Genomic DNA, 13420 nt, shown 5'->3' on the forward strand with positions numbered 1-13420 from the left:
GACTGATGGCTTCTTCCAAATTTTTTGGATATTGGATCTTGACATGAAGACGATATTCTTTGTCAAGACCCCTATTAAAACCCCGTATCTTTTGGAATTCATCTAGACCTTCTAGTTTTAATATGATTTTCTGATACTTCGAATGGTACTATGTGAGAGAGAGGCCAGATATGCGGCATGCATCCCATGCTAACCAATTCTTATCTTCTTCATTGGAGTCCAAAAACTCTTTGGAGAAAGAATCTTGAAACACAACCCAAGACGGAGGACGAGCATCTATTGCAAATGTCATCCACCACTTATAGGCCTTGCCTTTAAGAGATAGACTTGTTTCCACAGCCGTCTTTATATTTGAGGTGTGTTTCAATCTATGAATATCACTCCATTTGTGTAAGAACGTATTGACCGCATCCTTGTTGCGATCACGCTCTTCTCTGTGAAACTCAGGAATGGTGATATTCTTAAGTAATGCATTGCTACCTTCTGCATCTTCTATCTACAACACTTGTCTCTTAGACTCCTTGAGTCGTGCGAGCTTGGTTCCCTTGAACCGTGCCACTTGTGGCTCCTTGAGTCGTCTGTGAATTCATAAATTTCACAAGTAACTCCGTAATATTGGTAACATTTGGATTGAGTGCAGAGAGGTTGCTTTTAAGTACGCTTTGGTGATGTTCCAAAGTTTTGAAAGAAGCCATATCTACAAGCCCATGATCTCCTAAATCATCATCATCATGCATATTAGTGTTAGCAGCACCCGTGGTGCCCTGATTTTGATCTACGTGCTCAAAATCAAACATGTGTGTAGGTGGGATATCCTCACTAGCCATGGTAAACACACACTAATGCAAAGACAAAAAAAAAAAAAAACAACTTGTACTTTGAGAAATTGAAGTCTTTGTGTTTTGTATGCTCCACGATTTACGTTGCATGCAAACCTCACCTTGCGGGAATTTGAGCACTTCACTTGTCGTTCGTTGTAAGAACACCTTTGATGATTCTTCACAAAAACTCGTCGTTTTTGTGCAGGCTTTTCTTCACTTTGAAGCTACCTCCTTGAGGAAAAAAGAATTTTTGGAGGAAAACTTGCCTTCCTCCAAGAAGTGAAAAAGAAGGGTGAAGCTACTTCCTTGAAGTTTGAAGCTTTCCCTTTTCTTCTAGTTTTCCTTTCAACACAAGTAGACTATCTTTCCTTGTTATACACAACAAGGGCCAATGGCTTGATGGTAAAGTGTTGGTCTCTTATCCTCATGGGGTGCGTTTAACCTCCTTCATGCAAGGGTTAAGCGGGCCTCTCTACGCACGTAGCCAACTGAAGCCTTCGGAGCCTCGGTGCCGTCGAGTTGCCGGTTGAGATTGCCTTGTTCTCCCACCTTAGTCGTGCGTTGTGGAGGGCGTAGAGGTTGGCTGTCGTGTCTGTCTACGCGTTGCTCACACAGAAAACTGTTTCTGTCTTCTTTTTGTTGCACAACGGAGACGCCGCTGTCTGCGGAACATGGGAGAGGACTAGGGCGTCGCACGCACATGCAAGCCGCTTTTAGCCTCCTCCCAAAAATAGCTCGGATACTAGTGAAAGGGCGGTGGTAATGCGTGTCTTCGTCTCCACCCAACCATGCTATCTTATAGCCTCCCCCTAGCATACACACTGTCCAGCCGTGCCAGTGGCCTTGCCCATAGGACCCATGTCCTTACATGTAAACTGTTAGTGCATTTGTCCAAGCAACCGTCTGGAAGGTATTGTAAGCATTTCAGTATATAGCCAAAGGCCTATTTTGAAGGTGGCAGCTAAGAAAGACAAGCGAGACTTAAGCTTATCTCAAAATGTGACCCTTCATTTTTACATGTGCAGACTCTCTATTGTATATTGATCCTGAGTTTGATTTGGATGCACAGCCAATTGTGGAAGGTTTTTTTACAGTTTCATTGCTTGTGGGAGTTTCTTTAAGTACTATGTAGCTTTTAAGGATTGTTGTAAGGTTAGCTCTCTCAAGTTGATTGAGTCGTGAATTTGGATTTGTAGCAAGTCACCTAGGGATTGTGATATTTAGCTACATAGAACTCATTTTTTCAATAGAACTCAAGGGGTTTTTGGGGATTACTTGCTTAAAAATAAATTTTGTCTGTTGTACTAATTCATATGGTTCTTGTTTGGTATGCATTGAGATGTGGTAGCGTATTTCCTGCAATGAAAACTTATGCTCACAGTTCGGAGGCCATGATTCGCCCATTGTATATTACTCACATAATTGAAAAGTGAAGATGCATCATTTTTACATGTGCAAGTGTTTTGCGATATTTTGAGCTAGTGTTTTACTTGGATACATAGCCAGTTTTGGAAGGCTTTGTTGCAATTGCATCGCTTGTAGACTAACTTGGACGTCGCAAAATGATATGCATCTTTACAATAGTGTATTGTTTAAGTTCTCTTTTTGCATAGATATATCAAGTAACGGTTTCATCATAGCCACAAGTTCTCCATTTTAAATTGCAAGATATTATATGGTAGCTCATTTATTATTGACTATAAGCAGCACAATTTAATACTTTTAAAGCTTGTGAGTATGGCTTTGTGTAGAATTCTAGGTTCTAGACACTAATGAGCTTAGCTAATGTTTGGTTATACCACCATATTAGTGAATTTGGAAATTTCCAATTCCCCCTTTCAAAATGAGCTTAATATTTGAACACATGGAAAAATCTTAGCCAAAGTTTGAGAGAATGACTCAAAAGAGCTTTTCAAGGACTATCTTGTGGAAGGATTTGGCCTTTAAAAAATAGTTTGAGATTTTTCCATATGGCCAAATGCTTAAGACATGAGAGCTTGAGACTTTAGGGCAAATTTGTAAATCACCATAATATGGTGTTTTATGTGAAACATCAAAAAGTGTGCATCTCTTATTTGTGTTGTGCATGTAGCTTCTCACAAGTGGACATTGTTACGAGTGAATTGGCCATGCATTTTGTCAGGTTAAAAATGCATATCTAATAGTTGGGTTGAGCATTTTTTAAGCTATTCATGATGGATTTCGTGGAAGGTGGAGAAAGAGTAAACAACATTGTGTAGTTTTGAGAGTGTGGTATATTTGTATTTGTGTAGCATGTAGGATCAAAAGATTCACATCCATGGCATCAATACTATCCACATCATTGTTTGTTGGTGATCAAGGAACTTGTGTATTTGAAAATTATTTAATACTCCTTTGTAAAATGAGTCATTATAGATGAAGGGGATCCGGGAGCACCACAGACAGAGAGTGAGAGAGAGAGAAGGAGACACACACAATGTGGGTGGGGAGACTCAAAAGAGTGAGTAGCCCCCTATACACTTATGCTATGTATAAGGTATACAAGTCAGTGGGCGCCCAGACTCTAGGCGGCCGGGCAAGGCACAGGTGCCTATACCCCAACAACCTCCCACTTAAAGGCGACTGTGCCTTTAAGCAAGAGAACCTAGTCTAAAGACTACAAAAGGCGAGAGAAAACCGCTCTCAACCGATGCCCACTGGCTGGCTGTGATCGTGTGCATCCGGCTGTCCTGCTCCCGTGTAAGTCCATACATCACCAGACGTACCGCACACGTACTGCAAGTATGTACGCAATACCTGCATATCTCCCTCGTGCACTATGCCATCATCAGTCAACAAACGACTGACAACCCCAACTGCAAATGCTCCCACTACAGCTGCGATATCCGGTCTCAAGATCAACATCTCATACATGAGACCACCGAATGCCGATGCAATGCTAGCGGGCCCTGCTAGCTCTACGGAGCATGCATCAACATATATATCCCTGGAAATAGGCATCTCTGACTGACAAGGCGTGTCAGCCACATGCATCTCCTGATTGTCCACAAAAGACGCATCAACCTGTCGTGCAACCTCAGAGCACACCAGCTGCTCTAGGTGTCTACTGAAAGACATATCCTGCATAACTATATCCCCATGCTCACTGTCGAGCATAGAAAGAAATGATTGCATAATCGTTGACGTCTCAGCCTCCTCTACAATCATCCACTGCAAACATGACCACTCAATCTGTTGTGCCTCACTAGAGGTCTCACGCTCTACCTCCTTATGCATAGACTCTTGCACAACGTCCTCCTGTCGTGACTCACTAGAGAAAGACCGCTCTACCTGTCTATCCTGCATAGGAGTATCTCGCACAACTGACTCTCTGCTTTGCTCAGTCACTAGCAAAGCATGCATGTTTGACTCTGTCACCTCTCTGTGTGATTGCTCAAGTCGTGTCCCAACTATGTGCACAACGAGCTCACTACTCTGCATTCCATGCAAAGCACCCTGTAACCCATGAGCAAAAGAGACTGTCCGGGTCTCTCGCTCTCTATATGGCTGTAACAAGATTGAGACTCGACCATCTCGCACCAGTACTACGTGCAATGGGTACCATGTGCCAACTCTAGCACCTCTCGCAATCACTAGCGAACCCAAATGCAACGCAAAAGATCCCTCAAGCAGCGATACCCAATATCCACTATCCCGTAACTGTCTGACTGAGATCAAATCCCGTCTCAGATCTGGCACATAGCGCACATGACGCAGGGTAAATCTCATACCACTGGGCAAGGACAAACATACATCTCCTGCACCCTCAATGTCATACACAACACCATCAGCCATGTGCACACAACCAAGTCTCCCACTAGAAAACGTGCTAAACCACTCACGATGTGACGTGACATGGAAAGTAGCATCTGAATCTAGTAACCAATGTGAAGACAATGTGCAATCTGATATGCAATCCGTAGACATAAGATCGTATGAAGACAAGCTAGATGTAAATGTGACATCGTCGTCACAAGCATACTCAATAACCACCGTACTGATCTCACTAGCATCTGTCATGCCCAAATCTGCATCACGCATTTGTCGCCTCCGTTGTCTCAAACGCCTGAAACATCGACGCCTAATGTGCCCTCTATGTCCACAATGCCAACATGTCAAGTCTCTATGCCATCGAGACTTGCGTGTGGGACCAATCTCTCCCATGGTCATAGAAGTGGGACTAGACTCCCCTGTAGACATGGATGTCATGTACATAGCATGTAAACTCTTCCATAAAGCATGAGTTGTAGTCTCCCTCGAGACCTGCCAGTAAACAGACTCAACCAGATGCAAATGAATTGTAGACATGGCTAACTCATCAAGATCCTGCCAATCATCATCACGCATAGACTTGGGCTTCGCCGATAAACCAAGCAAGGGTTTATCCTGCCCCAAATCTGCCAATGCAACAAGCATATGCTCCTTCCAAGCAACAAAATCTGCACCATCAAACTGTGTCAAACCATAACGCTGGAAGTCAAATGAAAAATCAGTCATAATGCTCACAAAAGAGCAACCAAAAATGAGTAGCAAATGTCAACCAAATCAGCCCTAAACTGGCTCGAATCGCATCAACAAAAGTCTGCAAATATGGTTGCAAATCAGCCCCAAAACAACCCCAAAATTCAGCTCTTAAACAGCTGCATAAACAAGTCACAAACATGTCCCATATCAGCCTACAACTGAGTCATACATGGACACCTGCAAAGAGGAAACAATGGCTGAAAATTCAGCGCCCAAATAAGCCCTCAAACATGCCTGTAAACTTGTAAAGCTGTAGCTAAAACCTGCTGAAAAACCTCAAGCCATTAGTGCTCGAATCCGGCTACCTAGCTCGTAGCCACAGAAGCATACATCACAATACTCACTCCTGTGAGTGTGCCAAGATAACTGTACGCCTGTCAAACCCGTGAGCTAATCACCAAGCCCACACTATGCGGTATCGATGCATACACATGCACAAATCTCCCACCTGCAGAGAACACCACACGCAAATGTTGAGTGCAACCCGCAATCTCTACCTAGATTGCATAAATGATGCGCATAAAACTCCTGGGAAAATTTCGCCAGAGTTTCGTCAGTAAAACGGCCACAAAACAAGTAACCAAACTGACTGCACGCTCAAAACCATGAGCAACCAAAGCGCATCAAACCGTACTCCAAATGCATGCACCAAATCTCCACACTTTGCATACATCATTGCAAACACCTGCAAATCTAGTACACAAATATCTGCTCTACCTGTGACTGCCAAAAAACATGCTCGAGGCATACATTGCCGAGCTCAAAATGCAATCCCATTAGTCTCCCTGAGCATCAAACCACATAAGGCATACATCGTATCCTCCCACCTGTGAGGAAACTTGCAGCAAATGTCACTCTCACATCTGAGAGCAAACCATGTGTGGAATCCTCGACACACAATAAACAACTGCTGCTGCAGCAAAAAATTCAGTGTTCAGAATTTAAAAATTCTGATATGACGAGCGCGTCCGGAGCGTGCCAAAACCCCAAGGTAGACTCCTGGATCACATGTATCCGAGTCCGGGTGTGAAAGCTATGCCAAAAAACCTCCGTTTCGACCCAAAAACGCAACATAAACTGCCAAAAGAGGGCTGAAAATGCAGCTCCTCAACCGTAGCTCGAATGAAGTTTTTGATGGCTCGAATGGCTTCGAAAAGGGGGTAAAATGTCAGGACACCTGATGGAAACGCTCTCGAAAAGTTGAATTTGCCGATGCCGAAGTCGAAACCCTGTTTGCACTCTTCAAAGTGCGCTCGCGCGCGGACGCGATTTCGGGAATGAAACTGACTCTCCGATGTCATCGTGATTGTGCACACACGCGCTCCCTCCGCACCTACGCTCTGATACCAATTGAAGGGAATCGGGGAGCACCATAGATAGAGAGTGAGAGAGAGAGAAGGAGACACACACAATGTGGGTGGGGAGACTCAAAAGAGTGAGCAGCCCCCTATACACTTATGCTATGTGTAAGGTATACAAATCAGTGGGCGCCCAGACCCTGGGCGGCCAGGCAAGGCAGAGGCGCCTATACCCCAACAATAGAGATGGTCTTACTTTCTAAATTTGGAATTTGTCATGGTTAGGGAGAAAATATCCTTGATGCTCTTTATTATCAATTGTACTGCCTATGATTTCCATAATCACATATAATGCTTTGCTTTTAACAAAGTGGAGGAGGGGGTTCCACTATATTACATTTGTGAGAGGGTTTGATAAATTTCAAGAGGAAGAAAGTGCCCAATCATTGGTCTTGAATGGACTAAGTGAAACATTGAGAATTAAATAGTGCACTTTCTTGTGAATATGAAAAGATTTTCACTGTTTCTCTAGGGAACTCTATGAACCACTTAGAAAGTTTACATGGTACTTACATTGCACTTAAAAACCTAAATGCAAGGTTTAGTTTTAATACACAATGTATCAATCTTGATGTATACCTCTATACGATCAACATTGTCTCTAATCTTTGAGTTGCTTGCATCAATCCCTAGAGCTATCAATGCACTTGAGAGAGCAATGATCTTTGCATCAATTACCATCACCTCAGAATCAGATGCACCACATGCTCCTCCCTCCATGTTGTCTTTCAGTGTTTGAAGCTCAGTCAATTGCCCTTGAAGCACTGCTGCAGCTGAAGATGTTCCCTCTATCTTCCACACGCTCTGACTTTTCTCTTGTAGTTGCACTTGGGTTGCATTTAGTGTGATTTTTACACTCTCCATAGTACTTTTTCTTGTAGCCAACATCTGCTCCACTTTCACCACAATTTGGAGGTTAACAGAGTTGCAATTCAAAAATGAGTGAGGGCCCAAACTACAAGAAATAGAAGTTATCTCCCCATGGTCAATGAGAGCCTTCAGAGTGGATTGTGTGGTCCGAGTCACATGTTGACCATTCTCATTGCAATCAATCTAGTTCTTGAGCTTTTTGTCCATCCCGCCTGGGAGCTTCTTGCAATGATCTAGGACATGTTCACTAAAAACATCCCATGCAACCTTCCGCTAACCCGTTGGACTCTACATGGTACCTGGGCATCTCTCATATACAAACAAGGTTGAAAACTTGTGCGTGATTTCTTTGTTGGTTGGCATGTCTTGATATACTTTGTGAAACAATAATCTACATTTTTTTGCATATTCATGATGCACCATATCCAAGAAGATCCTCGCACCCTTCTCCATTTCTTTGTGAAGAATGCCAGCCAATCCTCATATGTCACATCCTCATCAAAAAAATGTTGGTACAGCTTGCCTTCCAAACTCATACCATACTCCTTGTATAGGTCATGTCGTGTAAAGTAGAATCTGATCTACTTGGGATATTGAGCCTTTCGAGAGGCTATGGTTGAGCACAAAAATTTAGAGAGAAGGGGATTAGTAAAAGAACTTCCACCTCCATGTAAAAATTGCATTCAACAATAAAACTTATGAAATGTGGACATGGGAAAAAAACTGGCAAACCTTTAACATCTAAATTTTTCAACCAAAAAGTACTAATTTAACAGATTCATCTATTCATGAGAAGGAAATGGGTGATTACCATTTCTCTTATCAGAGGCAAGAAAGGTGTCCTTTCACGACAAACTTGCACCACTCTTGGACTTGCTACAGCTGAAATGCAAGCTGGTGGATGCAACTCAACCGGTAATTTTTTTGGTAGGGTTCACTTTCGCGGTGGTGTCTTCATTTTGGTGTCCCAATAAAAAAGGCATCAAATCTCATCCAACAATGAGTGCAACACCCTCAGTGCACAGAGAGAGAGAGAGAGAGAGAGAGAGAGAGAGAGAGAGAGAGAGAGAGAGAGAGAGAGAGAGAGAGAGAGAGAGAGAGAGAGAGAAGAAGAAGAATAAGATAATCCACCATTTCAAGAGTCTATGCAAGGAAATCTAACCCAACAAAGATGAGCAAGCATCAACAGCAAGAGAGAGAGAGAGAGAGAGAGAAAGAGAGCTAGCTTGAGGAAGAAATGGCTCGTAGCGGTCTCGTGACACTAGTGGCATAGCACAGCAGAGAGTGAGCTCTGAAAGAGTTGAAAGCAAGAGAAATCCATGCAAAGCAACCTTGGTGCATGCCAGCACTGAGCAAATTACCTTTTGCATGCTTCCATTCCAAAAAATGATAAAATCTTGAAGTGATGTTTTCAAATCTTGGTACCTCCTTAATCAATATAGACTAGACCCTCACCCAATATGAAAGTACCCTTAATCAATATAGACTAGACCCTCACCCAATATGAAAGTACCAAAGTGATCCACCAATTTTTCCCCAAAACCTGACCACTTTTTCATGCTTTCACCCCACGCCATGGGGGAGCCAGGGAGGGACTCCCCACGTCCAAAGCCTTGCACCGTTGGCATCTCCTTCTACAATCCCTTCTTAATGACCCACTCCCCTTTCATTGCAGGGCCCCATTTTTTTCCATTGACTCCTGCTTCACCCGAGCATCATCGACAGTCCACAGGTGGTCGACGAATGTCTTTTGGTAGCGTCCGCCGATGTTCGTCTCAGGGCAGGGAGCACCGTGAGAGACAGAGCGTTGGGGGATCTTGTGGATTTGCTTGTTTTGGTAGTTGAGGGGGGACGGAGTCTCCTATTTTAGAGCTTACCACTCCAGATGTAGAGGATGAGGACACTAATGCACTCGGCATGGACACTACTATAGAGTAAAGTATGACGGCGAGGCGGACTTTGGTACATCACAAGGTAGGGTTTCAATGTCATCTTCAGATTCTTATATACTCGACGTAAAAGAATTGTTTTGTAAAATTCAAATACCAACAACCCGATCATGGTTGCTACATTGAGAAAGCATTGCATGCTCGATTTCCAAATGCCCCAATGAGCGTTTTTTAGCAAATTGGTTGGAGGGATATATCAAAACAATTAAAAACAAGAAATCAAGTGTACAACAAGGGCTATCATGGTGGCAACATGGAAAATGCAAAGTGGGAGTGGGCAATGTAGGAAAAGGAAGAACAAGCTGCAACGGGCTCATCCTATAGTCAATAGTGCGATGCTCGGGCCAGACAGAGTCCCACACACTATGGTTCGGGAGGCAAAGCAGCTTGGAAGGACAAATATGCAAGTTTTTTTTGAATTGAAGCTTAAACCGGCTCAAAAATTGTTTTAGTTTATGAATTTCAAGCTGCAATGGCTCATCCTATAGTCAATAGCATGATGCTCAGGCCAGACAGACTCCCACACACTATGGTTCGGAAGGCAAAGCAGCTTGGAAGGACAAATATGCAAGTTTTCTTGAATTGGAGCTTAAACTGGCTCAAAAATTGTATTAGTTTATGAATTTCTTTTGTTATTTCTAACTTAGAAAAATATCATTTTGAGTCTCCCGATTATAGAGATGGTCAAGTATTGAGAGTAGCACATAGAAGTCGATACTTGGCGATGGTTTTTGGAGAGCCATCACATCTCTCGCGAGCAATTCGACTCAACAGTTGGACTCTATAGGTGGTAAGTGTGGACAAATCATATTATATTAGTTTTTTTGAGTTTTTAATTTGTTTAATATGGTTTTGGTTAATGTAGAGTCAGGGTGATCAAACGTATGTACCTGTGGACAAGGATGAGGACAAGGACTTGGACATATAGATAATTTTTTGTAGTCCTCTTTTACAAGTGCAGATGTGGCACAAAAAAACTCTATGATCACATGTATATAAAACTCAATCAGAATTTTGATTTTATTTGTAATTTTTATAAATTATTTCTCTTTGTACTTTAAGTTATCAAGGTAAGGTGTAACTTGGAATTTCAAAGTCTTTTGTTTATTTTTTTATTGGACATTTTTTCAAATGCAATTGATGTTTCATATGTTTTATGTATGTAAAAAATAAAGGTGCTCATTGTTTTTGGTGGCCCAAATGAATACCTTTATTTTTAAGAAGCCGTATAGCAGTAATATCCATGGTAAAAGGCACAGTAAAAGACGCGGTAATAATCACGGATATATATCCATGACTATTACCGTGTCTATTGTTGACAAACAATTTCCGTGAGAATGGTTTGTCAGCAATAGATGCGGTAATGGCTAAAAGGAAGGGATGGTGGTACAAAATTCATTGTCCTTTGACACCACATAAGCTTGGTGGGTTCTGGAGTAGAACAAGACTAAAGTAAAAGAGGACAAAAGGGAAATAAAGAAGAAAATTTAAATGCAAAATTCTTGGAGTTTTTTTACTTTAGTCTTCTTTTTTGAAACGTTTCGTAATAGATCCACATGGGTGCAAGATGTGGGTGGGATTCATATTTCGTCTCTCTCTCTCTCTCTCTCTCTCTCTCTCTCTCTCTCTCTCTCTCTCTCTCTACATCCATGGCAGCTCATTCCAGTACCATATCTACAGACACGACGTTGGAAGCCGAGTGTGATCCCTTCAACAATCTCAAGTCAGGGATACCGCATTTACAAAGGGTACTGTAATGGGAACCATGAGCATTCATGAACCTGTCAGCAACTAATAATTTTTGTGAGGCTATTGGGTGCAAAATAAGCGTGAGCAATAATGCAAGGAGTGCAACCTTGCTAAGACATTTGAACTTTCTACAACCAGTTTAAGGAACAATATATGCAAAGCCATGGCTAGATGTTGGCATCGGCAGACCTAATGACTAACAATAGTATAACAACAAGAAATTCTACACCAACTCATGCATCATCAGCCATTTTCCAAGTTGATGGGTTTGATTGTGCAATCGAGTCTTCTTTTTGGCGTTTGCAACACATTGACTCAACTAAATGTACCCCACTCTTCAAGTGAGCTTTTTGTGAAAAGAACCTCTTTGACAATGATACTGAACAATGGTGGTTAGAGGACAACGTCAATGAACCAGTCCAAAATTGTTGTTGTCTTGGGTGTTCATCGACGGAATATAGCGACATCAAGAATTCAAATGGAAATGAAAGATGAGGATGAAGTGTTGCCACTTACTGCTTGTCATAGATAATTGCCTCTACCTACAAGTATCACAAGTGAAACTAGAGATTTGGTGATCGCTTTTTGGAAATCCAAGATGAGAGTTTCACCTAACAGAAAGGATATTTACAAGTGAAAATTGTGTCATCAAACATCCCATATATCTTCTAGACGACTCTAAGATAATATGCTTTTCCTACAATGCAATCCTTGGTGGCCTTGGTTTCTATTGGAATAATGCTCACAAAATTTGTAGTCTTTAGGCATCATTCATGTTTGGCTGTACAATATCAAATTGGTAGTTTTTTTGCCAACAATCACTCTAGGCCAAACAATACTAGTTTGGTACTTCTTTTTGGGCAACAATCGTTGTAGGTACCATTTCCCAGCTCCATAGTACCAATTTGGTGCTTCTTTGGATTTTGCATGGTTCCCAAGAGGATGCAGAATACAATTTTTTGGTTGCAATACCCAAAAGTATGGATGCGCATTCGCAATTTGGTACTTTTGATTTCCACCCACACTTGGTAGTGTAATATCGAATCAGGTTTTGGAAACAAATTTGGTGCCTTCAATGTATCCTACAAAGTACCAAACTAGAGAGATTGTATCAACTTTGGCTCTTGTTTGTATCTAGAAAAGTTTCCAATTTGGTACTCTAGATCTAGTTTATAATTATGCAATATACAGAAAAGTACCCAATTTGGTACTTTGTAAGTTACTTTAGGTGTGTTCTCAGACTACCTAAGGGGATCTACAATAAAACTTTGATACTTTTGGGAACTTCTTGATCTCAAATGTATAGTAACAAATTGGATTTTTGGTTCTGTAACTTGCAAAGTATCAAACAAGATGCATAATACCAATTTTGAAGCTTCTTGAAAAAATGGAAAGTACCCCATTTGGTACTACTGATCCAGATTGGCACTATGCAGTATACAAAAAAGTTTTTGTTTGGTACTATGAATTCAATTTGGTTCTATGAAGTGTAAAGAAATGTACCCAATTTGGTACTATGCAAGCCTAGTGCTTTGAGTTTGCCTACATAGCACCTTAGAAATTCATAGTCTCAATCTGGTACTCAGTGGGGGCATCACTCACACTTGGTAGTATAATACCAAATTGGGTTTGGAAACATATTTGGTGCCTTCAAAGTATCCTGCAAAGTACCAAACTGGATAAATAGTACCAACATTGGCGCTTTTGTCTACCCAAAAGATCCAGCTTAGTACTAGGGATCCAGTTTGGTACTATGCAGTTTACAAAAAAGTGCCAAATTGGGTACTATGCAAGGTGCCTGCATAGAACCTTAGGGGATCCATAGTACCAATTTGGTGCTTTTCTGCAATTTGTTACTATAAACGGTGATGTTAGTGTGCCCGCATAGTACCTTAGGGTACCAAATTTGGTGCTTTTAAGCAGCACAATACAAAAGATTATATGCAATTTAATTCTTTTGGGCACTAGTCACTATATGTAGTATAGTTCTAAAAATAGAGTATCTGCTTTATAGGAACTTACTTAGGTTACATAGAACCAAATTGGTGTTTTTTTGCACCCAATTTGGTACTATATTCTGATTTCTAGCAGCACACTGCCAAATTTGGTATTTTAAAAAGGTGTTTTA

Source organism: Adiantum capillus-veneris, chromosome 18 (genome assembly GCF_014529385.1).
Source record: "Adiantum capillus-veneris isolate H3 chromosome 18, ASM1452938v2, whole genome shotgun sequence".
Classification (NCBI taxonomy): Eukaryota; Viridiplantae; Streptophyta; class Polypodiopsida; order Polypodiales; family Pteridaceae; genus Adiantum; species Adiantum capillus-veneris.